Source organism: Pseudophryne corroboree, chromosome 6 (genome assembly GCF_028390025.1).
Source record: "Pseudophryne corroboree isolate aPseCor3 chromosome 6, aPseCor3.hap2, whole genome shotgun sequence".
NCBI classification, from domain to species: Eukaryota; Metazoa; Chordata; class Amphibia; order Anura; family Myobatrachidae; genus Pseudophryne; species Pseudophryne corroboree.
The window spans coordinates 167,812,027-167,824,929 of record NC_086449.1 but is presented as its reverse complement, the minus strand read 5'-3'; the positions used below and the strand labels follow the sequence as shown (position 1 = coordinate 167,824,929).

Below are 12,903 nucleotides of genomic sequence, written 5' to 3'. Positions count from 1 at the left end.
ACCCGTTAATCATTATGGAAAAAAATGGTGGATGCTTTTAACTGTGTATACGATTGTACTGTATACTGTATGGTAACATAATGTGAAGCATCTGCTGTTATATTGTAATACTTACACAAAATATATATGTATTGCAGCAATATCATGAACTTAGTACGGGAAAACCTTGGTTACTAAGATACTATCAGTACAAGCTGACAACTGAAACTGCTCAGGTAAACATAACACTACAATACTACAGCTAAGAAACCGTGCAAACATGCTCCGTTTTATATTGCAGTGCACAAAAAGGTGGGGGTGGCAGTCTTTGTCCTTTGCAACAAGGATCGAGATAGAAAGCAAAAAAATATTTAATTTCCAATCTGAACGACATAACAGAGACATGAGGCCGCCAATGGGAGGTGAGCTGTGCTGTCATTCCTGAACTCCTGAGATAGTTCTTAGCATTAGTGAATGCATTTTATGGTTGCCAATAGCACTACAGAATGAGGAAAACGTAGTCTTATGCCATCCAGCACTTGTTTATTATGTAACTCTTTGTTCTCAGCGTTCTGTGCTGATGATTCATAGTACCTGGCACCTTACTGCCAATCCTGTGCACAGCTATTGTCTTCCAGGCCAGAAGAGTTATTCTTGCAGTGACAGTCCAGTGATGCCAGGGTGCTATCGCTCGTAATGCTGACTGAATTCCAATCACTGTGCCCCCAGGTCATTATTTTAGCATTTGTGTAGTATGCAGATGTTACCTTGGTGACTAAGGGGGACATTTACTAAGCAGTGGTAAGAGCGGAGAAGTGAGCCAGTGGAGAAGTTGCCCCATGAATCAGTCAGCTGCTCTGTATAATTTTATAGTATGCAAATTATAGATGTTACTTCAGTGCTGATTGGTTGCCATGGGCAACTTCTCCACTGGATAACTTCTCCGCTCTTATCACTGCTTAGTAAATGTTCTCCTTAGTCAGTGTTCTGTCCATGTGCTTTAATCATCTGCTTACATTGCTGTTCATTCCATCATCTTTAACTTTAGTTTAAAAAGCCCAATCTTCTACTTTCTTGCCAGCATTGTAGGGTTCCTCCGCTGGATATAGCTTTCTCTTCACTTTTGGAGTCCCTGATTAAATTGTGAGTACACAAAGGAGTTTTGGTGGTCATTCCGAGTTGTTCGCTCGGTATTTTTCTTCGCATCGCAGCGATTTTCCGCTAATTGCGCATGCACAATGTTCGCACTGCGACTGCGCCAAGTAAATTTGCTATGCAGTTAGGTATTTTACTCACGGGATTACGAGGTTTTTTCTTCGTTCTGGTGATCGTAATGTGATTGACAGGAAGTGGGTGTTTCCGGGCGGAAACTGGCCGTTTTATGGGTGTGTTTGAAAAAACGCTACCGTTTCTGGGAAAAACGCGGGAGTGTCTGAAGAAACGGGGGAGTGTCTGGGCGAACGCTGAGTGTGTTTGTGACGTCAAACCAGGAACGAAACTGACTGAACTGATCGCAGCTGCCGAGTAAGTGTGGAGCTACTCAGAAACTGCTAAGTGTCTATTCGCAATTCTGCTAATCTTTCGTTCGCAATTTTACTTTGCTAAGATTCACTCCCAGTAGGCGGCGGCTTAGCGTGTGCAAAGCTGCTAAAAGCAGCTTGCGAGCGAACAACTCGGAATGACCACCTTTGGCTCCAGCTTCAGGCTGCTGCCACAGTCAGCAGTGACAAACGCAGGATTTGCATGGGTGGGTTTCCAGAACTGTGTGGAGCCAAGCACGGGGGTGGGGACTGAGGAGACCCAGTATATGCTGGGACTGTAAAACTAGTGTGTCTGTGTGTATGTATATGTGTGTATATATATATATATATATATATATAGAGATAGATACATACATACATACATACATACCATATTAAACATGCATACATATATATATATATATATATATATATATACGCATGTATATATATCACATGTGTGTGTTTATATGTATGTATATACATGTGTATATACGTATGCACATGGATATTTCTGCTGCGGGGTTCACTGGGCTCCACAAGGATAGACATTGGGGTGTAGAGTAGGATCTTGATCCGATGCACCAACAGGCTCAAAACCTTTGACCTTCTTCCCAAGATGCATAGCACCGCCTCCTATATCACCCCGCCTCCGTGCACAGGAGCTCAGTTTGTAGTTGGTGCTTGCAGTGCAAGCAAGTAACAGGAAGAGCTGCTCACAACAGCTCTTTAAAAGCTTTTTCTGAAGAAAAAAGAAGACTACAAGGGCTGCAGCAGAGGCACAGATTGTGCTGGATGTCAGTAGACATTGCCTGCTGCAGCTCCATCTCTCCCCCAGCGGCGCTGTACACTCCCGAGCCCTGGTTGCCGGGTACCTACAGCGGAGGCTCCGGTTTTCTTCACGTTAGACACACACGGCTGGGGCTCTCCAGGATCGCGTGTCCGCGCTTCGGGAGGTGATAAGTGGGTCCCGCTTGCGATCCGGCACGGTCAGTGGGAGGCGGACCACGCACGCTGGCGGTGGACACTGTGGCAGTACAGGCGATCCCACTAGATCACCAGGGCATGGGCGCAGGTCAGGTTTTCTCTCTAAACCGGTTTTTATATTGCCCACAGTACCCGGTGGTTTTGCCAGCAGAGGGGATAAGGCTTAGACCTGAAGCCCCTCCCCCAGCCCCAGGGCGCCATTTCTAGCAAGTGTTCCCGCCCTGGAGCTGCATTTCTGTCTTTTCCTCATTCCCTGTCAGTGTCTGCGGCGCCATTATCCCTCAGCTCACTGTTCCTGGGACTGCTTGGGCAAATCCTCCTATGTAAAGCCGCCTGGTTGTCAGCGCTGTGACTTTACATGACACTTAAGTATTCTACCTGCCTTTTTAGACAGTGATGGTTAAGAAAGAGTACATTTAGTCAGGGTTTTATAGTACAATTACCCTGTGATATACATCCAGTTCTTACTGTGTACTGTTATATCTATTGTTATATAGCTGTGTAAGCTAGCCCAGTGCAGTATTATTGTCAGTAATAACCTCTGCATTGTACAGACTCTGACTTTCTGTGTGTGCATTTGATAGCTGAGTGGTGTCCATTTCGTGTATTTCACTCAACTTGCTATCCCTATATTCTATAACCTGAGGGGGCTTGGTGCGTCAGGTTTTATATTGATATAGGATTTTCACAAAGATATACTGTATTACGTATTTTTCTCTGTGATTTAGTCACCATATCTCTCCTTTATCTCTGCTAGTGCTGACTACACTGCACAGGGGTTTGGGTTTAGGGATATAGTGCTGCTGATAATTGTACTGTGTTACCTCATACTGCAAGTTATATCATGTCTATTTCTAAGGGTAACGGTTCTGGGGCGGAACACACTGCTGGTGTTGCTGAAGCCACAGGCACATATGAGGAGAATATAGCAGCTGTGGGTTCTGGTTCTGGGGGCTCCTTAACCCCCAGTGGGACTGTGGCAACGGAGGCACATACTGACCCACCTTGGGCCACTTTTTTCCACGCTTCTGCATACGCTAGTTCATAAACTAACACCCCCTATGGGACTCCCAATGCCGGTACAACCGTATGTGGTCCCTGCAGCTAACCCGCCGTGGGCGGACGATTTATCTGCTCAATTAAAGACGTTGAACCAGTCCTTGACTACTAAAAAGTCTGACCAATGCTCGCCTAAGTCCAAGAGGTCCTCTAAGGGAGCGCTTGTTTCCTCACAATCCACTGCTGTCACTGACACCTCGTCTGATGAAGACGGCACTTACACTGACCCCATAGGTTCTGACTCAGATACGGCTGATGGGGAGGGTAGTTCACATGTGGATGTTCCTGATCTTTTGGAGGCTATTAAGTTAATTCTGCAGATTACGGATGATCCAGAGCCATCCGTCCCTCCTAAGAAACCAGATAGGTTCAAGCGTCAGAAGGTGGTTAAACAAGTTTTACCTCACTCTGATCACCTAGTGGATATACGTCAGGAACCCTGGGAAAACCCGGGTACGAAGTTTGTGCCTCAAAAGAAGATGCTGGCTCGCTATCCCCTCGCGCCAGAGCTGTATAAGAATTGGGAAATGCCTCCTCCAGTGGACTCACATGTGGCTAGGATGGTAGTTTCCTCAGCTCTACCTGTCACTACCGTCACGTCTCTAAAAGAGCCTACAGATAAACGTGTGGAGGGTTGTCTGAAAGCGATTTACACCCTCACGGGTGCTGCACAAAGGCCCACTATTGCAGCTACATGGGCTGCAGAGGCTATTGAAGCATGGGCCTTGGAGATAGAAGCTGAAATCTCCTCTGACCATGCTAGACAATGCTTGTCATATATTGTCACAGCTTCTCGATATATTAAAGAGGCGGCTTCTGATGCCGGTATCCTAGCAGCCAAGGCCTCTACTACGTCAGTCCCGGATATTGTGGCTGAAATCCTGGTCTGTGGATCTGGACTCTAGAAAAACCCTGGAGGTACTCCCTTTCAAGGGAGATATTCTGTTTGGGGAGGACTTAAATAAGATAGTGGCTGACTTGGCTACTGACAAAACTGCCTGTCTGCCTAATACCGCTCCTTCTGTGTCGAAGGCTAAAGGTACGTCCTTTCGCCCCTTTCATCCTCCAGGTAAAGCAAAGGGTCAGGCGTACCATAAGCAGGCCCGCACTTCCAAACCTGGTAAGCCGAAGCCCAAAAGAGCCTGGGCTGCCCGTCAGCCAGCTGCCAAGATCGATAAGCCTGCCGCATGATGGGGCGGGCCTCCCCCTGGGGGATCCCAGGGTGGGGGGCCGGCTTCTAGGGTATACCCAGGTTGAAGACCACTTCAGATGCCTGGGTACAGGAAGTCGTCACTTGAGGTTACGCCATAGCCCTCAAAAACCGACCCCCTCATCGATTTTGCCAGACAGACGTCCCTTTGGACCAGACAAAGGCAAAAACTCTACACTCGGTGGTACAGACCCTCCTGGATACAGGAGTCGTAGTACAGGTGCCCCTTGCTCAGAGGGGCCGGGGGTACTATTCTCCGCTGTTTCTAGTCCTGAAACCGAATGGGTCCTCCCGGCCCATTCTCAACCTCAAGGCATTGAACAGGTTTGTGAAGATTTCCAAGTTCCGTATGGAAACTCTTCGCTCTATAGTTCTGGCCTTGGAACCTGGGGACTACATGGTCTCCCTGGACATACAGGATGCTTACCTGCATATTCCTATAGCAGTGTCACATCAACAATACCTGAGGTTTGCAACATCCATTACCAGTTTCGGGCATTACCTTTTGGTTTAACAACGGCTCCGCGAGTCTTCACCAAAGTTATGGCGGTGATGACGGTGGTACTGCCGTTTCTGGACGACTTGTTAATCCTGGCAATTTCTCCTACGTCATCTGGATATGACGGTCCAGTTTCTACAAGCCCACGGGTGGCTCATCAACTGGAAGAAATCCTCCCTGGTCCCTGCTCAGAGCATGGTGCACCTGGGAGCGCTGTTGGACACTCACAACCAGAGGTTGTTCTTGTCTCAGGAGAAAGTCCTGAAGCTTCAGGACAGGATTCGTTGCTTCCTTTCTCGTCCGCAAGTGTCGATACATTCGGCAATGCAGGTGCTGGGCCTCATGGTATCAGCATTCGACATGGTGGAGTATGCTCCATTCCATTCTCGCCCCCTCCAGAGGCTAATTCTAGCCAAGTGGGACGACCTGCCTCACCGGATCAGGTCTCACATGATCTCATTGACTCCGGAGGTTCGTCTGTCGCTGCTCTGGTGGCTCCAGGACCAACAATAGTGCAGGGGCCATCCCTTCTGGATATCCAACTGGGTCCTGTTGACGACAGTTGCCAGTCTAAGAGGTTGGGGCGCGGTGCTGGAGCAGCACTCCCTTCAGGGTCGGTGGACCTAGGAGGAATCTCTCCTCTCGATCAACATTCTGGAATTGCGGGCGGTCTTCAATGCGTTGAACCTGTTCGAACAGCATATAATTCGGAACCGTCCTGTTCAAGTACAGTCGGACAACGCCACCACAGTGGCTTACATAAATCATCAAGGCGGCACTCTAAGCCGTTTGGCAATGAAGGAAGTCTCACGGATTCTATGTTGGGCGGAACGCCATCTACCGGCAATATCGGCAATATTCTATTCCGGGAGTCCTGAATTGGGAAGCGGACTTTCTCAGTCGTCAGGACGTGCATGCCGGCGAGTGGGGCCTCCATCCAGAAGTGTTTCAACTCCTCGTGGAAAAGTGGGGTCTTCCAGATGTGGATCTGATGGCGTCTCGACACAATTACAAGGTTGCGGTCTTCGGAGCAAGGACAAGGGATCCTCAAGCAGCATTCGTGGATGCGCTAGCGGTGCCGTGGAGGTTTCGGCTGCCGTACGTGTTCCCTCTGGTGTCACTCCTGCCCAGGGTAATTCGGAAGTTCAAGCAAGAAAAATGAAATCTGCTTCTCATAGCTCCGGCGTGGCCCAGACGGCACTGGTTCTCAGACCTGCAGGGCCTATCGTCAGAGCGTCCAATTCTACTTCCACAACGCCCAGACCTCCTCGTACAGGGCCCCTGTGTCTACCAGGACCTAGCCCGGCTGTCTTTGACGGCGTGGCTCTTGAAGCTTACGTCTTGAGGGCTAAGGGTTTTTCTGAAGAGGTCATTAAAACTATGTTGCGGGCCCGGATACCGGCTTCTGCTCGGATTTACCATAGGGTCTGGCTTTCCTACTTTGTTTGGTGCGCATCTAACAATTATGACGCTTCCAAGTTTAGTACAGCCAAGCTTTTGGCTTTTCTGCAGCATGGTCTAGAGTTAGGCCTGCGTCTGGCCTCCCTCAAGGTTTATATTTCTGCCTTGTCGGTGTGGTTTCAGAGAAAAATTGCGACTTTACCTGATGTTCATACTTTCACTCAGGGTGTGTTGCGTATCCAACCTCCCTATGTCCCGCCTGTGGCTCCTTGGGACTTGTCGTGGTTTTAGAGGCGTTGCAAGAACCTCCATTTAAACCCCTTGGTTCAGCTGACCTTAAGTGGCTTTCCTTTAAGGTGGTGTTCTTGCTGGCTATTGCCTCTGCTAGAAGAGTGTTGGATCTGGGTGCCTTGCGTTTGTAGTTCCCCATATCTGATTTTTCACCGTGACCGGGCGGTTCTTAGGACTCGTCCCGGATATTTACCTAAGGTGGTTTCTTCGTTCCACCTTAATCAGGAGATTGTGGTTCCGGCCTTTGTCTCTCCTGATTTGTCTTCCAAAGAGCGGTCTTTGGATGTGGTACGGGCTCTCCGTATCTATGTGGAGAGAACTGCTTCTGTTAGGAAATCTGACTCTCTCTTTATTCTGTTTGGATTTCACAAACGGGGCTGGCCTGCTCACAAGCAGACTTTGGCCAGATGGATTAGAATGGTGATTGCACATGCTTATGTGAGGGCTGGTCTGTCAGCTCCTGCTCACATTACGGCCCATTTTACTCGGTCTGTTGGACCTTCTTGGGCGGCCCGCCGTGGTGCGACCCTTGAACAATTGTGCATGGCGGCTACGTGGTCCTCAGTGAACACGTTCATTAGGTTCTATGCCTTCGATACCGCCGCTTCCCAGGATGCTTCCTTTGGACACCGGATTCTTGTGCCCGCTACTGTGCGTCCCCTCCCATAAGGAACTGCTTGAGGTTACTTTCGGTCAACCGCTGACCGCAAAGTTCCCACCATTGGCTACAATGGAGCGCATAGGCGCTACATTGTATCTGTGCCGTGTGCTGCCTCACAGACACTACAGGAGCACACAGCCAATCAGGAGAGTGCCACGACGTGGCGCGCCCTGATTGGCTGAAGGGACCCTCTTTGACAGGAGTCAGGGGGGGTCCTGGCAGTCGGGGAAAGGGGTCCCATGTGTAAACATGGGACCCCTTTCAGTGCGTGGTCGGGTTTCCGTTTTATTATTTTGCCAAGTACGTGGATTATACAAAGGTCTGATTCTACACTGGATTATGGGGGTCATTCCGAGTTGTTCGCTCGTTATTTTTTTCTCGCAACGGAGCGATTAGTCGCTAATGCGCATGCGCAATGTCCGCAGTGCGACTGCGCCAAGTAAATTTGCTATGCAGTTAGGAATTTTACTCACGGCATTACGAGGTTTTTTCATCGTTCTGGTGATCGTAATGTGATTGACAGGAAGTGGGTGTTTCTGGGCGGAAACTGGCCGTTTTATGGGTGTGTGTGAAAAAACGCTACCGTTTCTGGGAAAAACGCGGGAGTGGCTGGAGAAACGGAGAAGTGTCTGGGCGAACGCTGGGTGTGTTTGTGACGTTAAACCAGGAACGAAACTGACTGAACTGATCGCAGATGCCGAGTAAGTCTGGAGCTACTCAGAAACTGCTAAGAAGTGTCTATTCGCAATTCTGCTAATCTTTCGTTCGCAATTTTGATAAGCTAAGATTCACTCCCAGTAGGCGGCGGCTTAGCGTGTGCAAAGCTGCTGAAAGCAGCTTGCGAGCGAACAACTCGGAATGACCCCCTATGTGAGTATAATTTTTTTCACAGGTACCCCAAGGATTCTACATGGAGAAGAGGACCGAGCCTCGTGGGAACATAGGTAAGTATGTATGTATGTATGTATGTATGGAGGTGTGCATGTATGTAATAAACTTATACTTTCACGGTGTGTGCTGTTTTTTTGGGGGTATTTTTTTAGTAGTAGTACTACAGGTACCAGCGGGCCTGGTTTTCCACCGCATGCTGGTACTTGTGGTTCTCCAAGTACCAGCTTGCGGGGGAGGCTTGCTGGGACTTGTAGTACTGCTACTAAAAACAATATTCACATTTTTACAAAAGGCTATCAGCCCCCCATCCGCCGCCCTTGGATGGGGGGGACAGCCTCGGGCTTCACCCCTGGCCCTTGGGTGGCTGGAGGGGGGGACCCCTTGATTTAAGGGGTTCCCACTCCTCCAGGGTACCCCGGCCAGGGGTGACTAGTTGGGTATGTAATGCCAGGGCCGCAGGGACCAGTATAAAAGTGTCCCCCGGCTGTGGCATTATATACCTGGCTAGTGGAGCCCGGTGCTGGTTTCAAAAATACGGGGGACCCCTATGCTTTTTGTCCCCCGTATTTTTGGAACCAGGACCAGGCGCAGAGCCCGGTGCTGGTTGATTAAATATGGGGGAACCCCTGTCATTCCCCCCCCCATATTTTACCAACCAGGACCGGCTCAAAGAGCCCGAGGCTGGTTATGCTTAGGAGGGGGGACCCCACGCAATTTTTTTCAGATTTTTTAAGACTTTAATCAACTTTTTAAGGTACACAATGAAGCCCTGCACGGATCTCACAGATCTTTGTAAATATACCCCATGGTTTTGCCCAACTGCTAAAAAATTTCCTGCTGCGATCAACTTGGAATTACCCCCATTGGCCGATCTCTGGGGGAGGCAGATAACATCAGGGACCTCAACAGTGCATGGCAAGGAAGTGGAGGAACTCCCATAACTCAGGTAATGATATTGTTAATATGATAACACTTAAAACTATATTTCCCACTTATGGATGACCTGGTCCTGCACAGCCACGTGGGGCTTCTGTATAGAGTGTTTCCTATGGCTGGTATGGTTTTTCTGTGAGAACATCAGACATCCTGTATAAAACACTATTGGATGGAATATACTGATTATATATCATGTCTTCAACAAAATTGTAATCTGTATTTTAAATATATTCACCATTGGATTTTTATGTGATAATCTATGTTCACTAAAAGTATAATGTGCATAGATAATATGTGAATAAATCTACTGTTTTTATCACTTTGTGGTCATAATCTGGAAAAGTATTTCATATAATCAACATATACAGCTCCCTTTGACATTCTGTATTTTTATATATATATATATATATATATATATATATATATATATATATATATATATATTATAGTTAGATATCTTAGACAGGTATTTTAAATAGTTCATTACTAGTTTACATGAATATTTGATAAATAAATAAAAATAAGTTCATGACTAAATAGTTGATAAATAAAGCCGACCTTCCTTTCCCCTTATTCAAGTCTTTGTGTCTTTATTTATGGAAGAAAGAAAATAGAGAAATAAAGAAAAGAATGAGAAAGAGAGGTGAGACAAAAGAGGGGGCCTGAAAGAGAGAACAGGGGAGGGAGAGAAAGAAATGGCCTAATTCAGAGTTGATCGCAGCAGCAAATTTGTTAGCAGTAGGGCAAAACCATGTGCACTGCAGGGGGGGCAGATATAACATGTGCAGAAAGAGTTAGATTTGGGTGGGTTATTTTGTTTCTGTGCAGGGTAAATACTGGCTGCTTTATTTTTACACTGCAAATTAGATTGCAGATTGAACACACCCCACCCAAATCTAACTCTCTGCACATATTAAATCTGCCTCCCCTGCAGTGCACATGGTTTTGCCCAACTGCTAAAAAATTTCCTGCTGCGATCAACTTGGAATTACTCCCCATGTGCACTGCAGGGGAGGCAGATATAACATTTGCAGAGAGCGTTAGATTTGGGTGGGTTATTTTGTTTCTATGCAGGGTAAATACTGGTTGCTTTATTTTTACACTGCAATTTAGATTTCAGTTTGAACTCACCCCACCCAAATCTAACTCTCTCTGCACATGTTATATCTGCCTCCTCTGCAGTGCACATAGTTTTGCCCAACTGCTAAAAAATTTCCTGCTGCGATCAACTTGGAATTACTCCCCATGTGCACTGCAGGGGAGGCAGATATAACATTTGCAGAGAGCGTTAGATTTGGGTGGGTTATTTTGTTTCTATGCAGGGTAAATACTGGTTGCTTTATTTTTACACTGCAATTTAGATTTCAGTTTGAACACACCCCACCCAAATCTAAATCTCTCTGCACGTTACATCTGCCCCCCCTGCAGTGCATACGGATCTTCTTCCCTGGCATGCGGGGGGACGCCCAGCACAGGACTAGTCCACCCCGCATGTCAGTCTGGCTTCCCCCCCGTACAAATACAAAAGCATCGCATAGCGGAGATGCCTTTGTATTTGAGGAGTAACTCCCGGCCAGCGCAGCTCCTGTGGCTGGCCGGGAGTTAATTGTCGCTGCCGCTGGCAGCAGCGGCTGCGTTAGACGTCACGCAGCTGCCGCAGACCGCTACCCCCCCAACGGTCCGGCCACGCCTGCGTTGTCCAGACCGCTCACCCTAAATGGCGGCTTAACGCCGGCGGCTTAACACTGCCGTTCAGCCCCCTCCCCCCCAGCGACCGCCTCTGTCTCAGAGGCGATCGCTAGGCAATGAAAGCTGCCATGCACCGGTGCACTGTGGCGCCGGCGCATGCGCAGTTCGACCCGATCGCTGCGCTGCGACAAACTGCAGCGAGCGATCGGGTCGGAATGCCCCCCATGGTTTTGCCCAACTGCTAACAAATTTTCTGCTGCTATCAACTCTGAATTACCCCCAAAGAGAGAGAGAGAGAAAGAAAGAGAGAGAGAGAGAAGTGGGTGAGGGTTGAGAGAAAGGGGGGCAGGTGGGAGGGAGAGAGGAGGAGAAGAGGTGAGACAGAGTGTGGGTGAGAGTGAGAAAGGGTGAGATTCAAATGATTATATCACGCATAATTTCCTTTCTAAAATGATCTCCGTTATCGCACATATTGCGACCATAGTAATCAGGTTTAGCTGTGTAAAGGGTTGGGTGCATCGCTGCTCCGGGGGTAGTGAGCTGAAATAATGATACAACATCCCTGAGGGCAGAAACAGAACGGGTGTGGAAAGGGGTGAAAATAATTGAATCCCGCCCAAACAGAGGGAAAGGGGAGAGAAAGACAGAGGTGAGACAGACAGCAGGGAAGAGAAAGCAGTGTGAGAGAAAGGAGAGAGAGAGGCGAGAGGGGGAGAAAGAGAAAACAAGACAGAGAAAGAAAGAGAGACAGAGGGTTGATGGAGTGGGGGAGCAGGGTGTAAGAGGGAGAGGATAGGGAGGGAGAGAGAGAGCAAAAGAAAGTGAGGGAGAGACGGGGAAAAAGAGGGTTCGAGAGAGAGAAAGTAAGAGGGAGAGAAAGGTGAGACAGAGAGCTAGTGTAAGAGAGAGGGTTGAGTGGGATGCGGGGAGAGCAGGGGAGAGAGACACAGGGAGAGATAAGGTTGAGTGAGACAGGGGGGTGAACAAGGGAGAGGGGGCGGAGAAGAGGGAGCAGGGTAGAGAGAGAGAGGGGGGACAGAGAAAGAGAGAGAGAAAGTGAGAGGGAGACAGAGCAAGACAGAGAAATGAGAGAAAGAATGAAAGAAAAAAGTGAGAACGAGAGAGAGAGTTAAAAATAGAGAGAAGGGGTGAGAGAGAGGGTTGAGAAGTGGGGGATATAGAATGAAATACAGATAAAGAGGGAAACAGTGGGTGTGAGAGAGAGGGTTGAGAGAGAGAGAGGGGTCTGGGGAGGGGAGAGAGACCAGCGGAGAAAGGGGAGATTGGGAAAGAGAGAAACAGAGAGAGGTGAGACGGATGGAGGGTTGAGAGAGAGGAGGTACAGGTGGCCCTGTGTACATCGCTCTTTCCCCCTGCCCCCGGTACAAGCGTCACTGTGCGTCCCTGCCTTCAGTGCAAGCGGCACTGTGTACCTCGGGCAGCAGCGGGTCCCCCTTCTTATCAGTGCCAGTAGCAGCGGGTCCCCTTCCAGCTCCAGCCGCAGTGGGTCCTTTCTTCTGTTATTTGCTGGATCATAACGTAGGGCAACAGCTTCAGAGAGTGGAAGAAAAGGTGATTGTGGCTGGATTGGCTGGACCACCTCCTCCTGCTAGTACTGCTGCATGCCCTTTCATTGCACCACACTGCTGCAGGTCCCTGCTTATAAAACAAAAGTGGCAGAAATGACATGGGGTGGATCAGACAGTGCCTCCAGTCACCACACACAGCCTGTTCCCCCCCCAGTCACCCCCCCCACCACCACACACACACACACACACAC

At 48.6% G+C, this 12,903-nt stretch overlaps 1 protein-coding gene across 8 annotated transcripts in view; it reads left to right on the top strand.

The window, feature by feature from the left end:
• ADD2 (adducin 2) overlaps positions 1-12,903 on the top strand; it is a 276,848-nt gene that overhangs the window by 128,456 nt on the left and 135,489 nt on the right. The window contains exon 2 of one of the 8 annotated variants that reach the window (XM_063932101.1): positions 138-215. The exons of 6 other annotated variants lie outside the window; for them this stretch is intronic. The gene's annotated coding sequence lies outside the window, so the exon portion shown is untranslated. Of the gene's footprint in view, positions 1-137; positions 216-369; positions 402-12,903 lie in introns of those variants that run through there. One more of the 8 variants, XM_063932104.1, reaches the window with a different exon arrangement.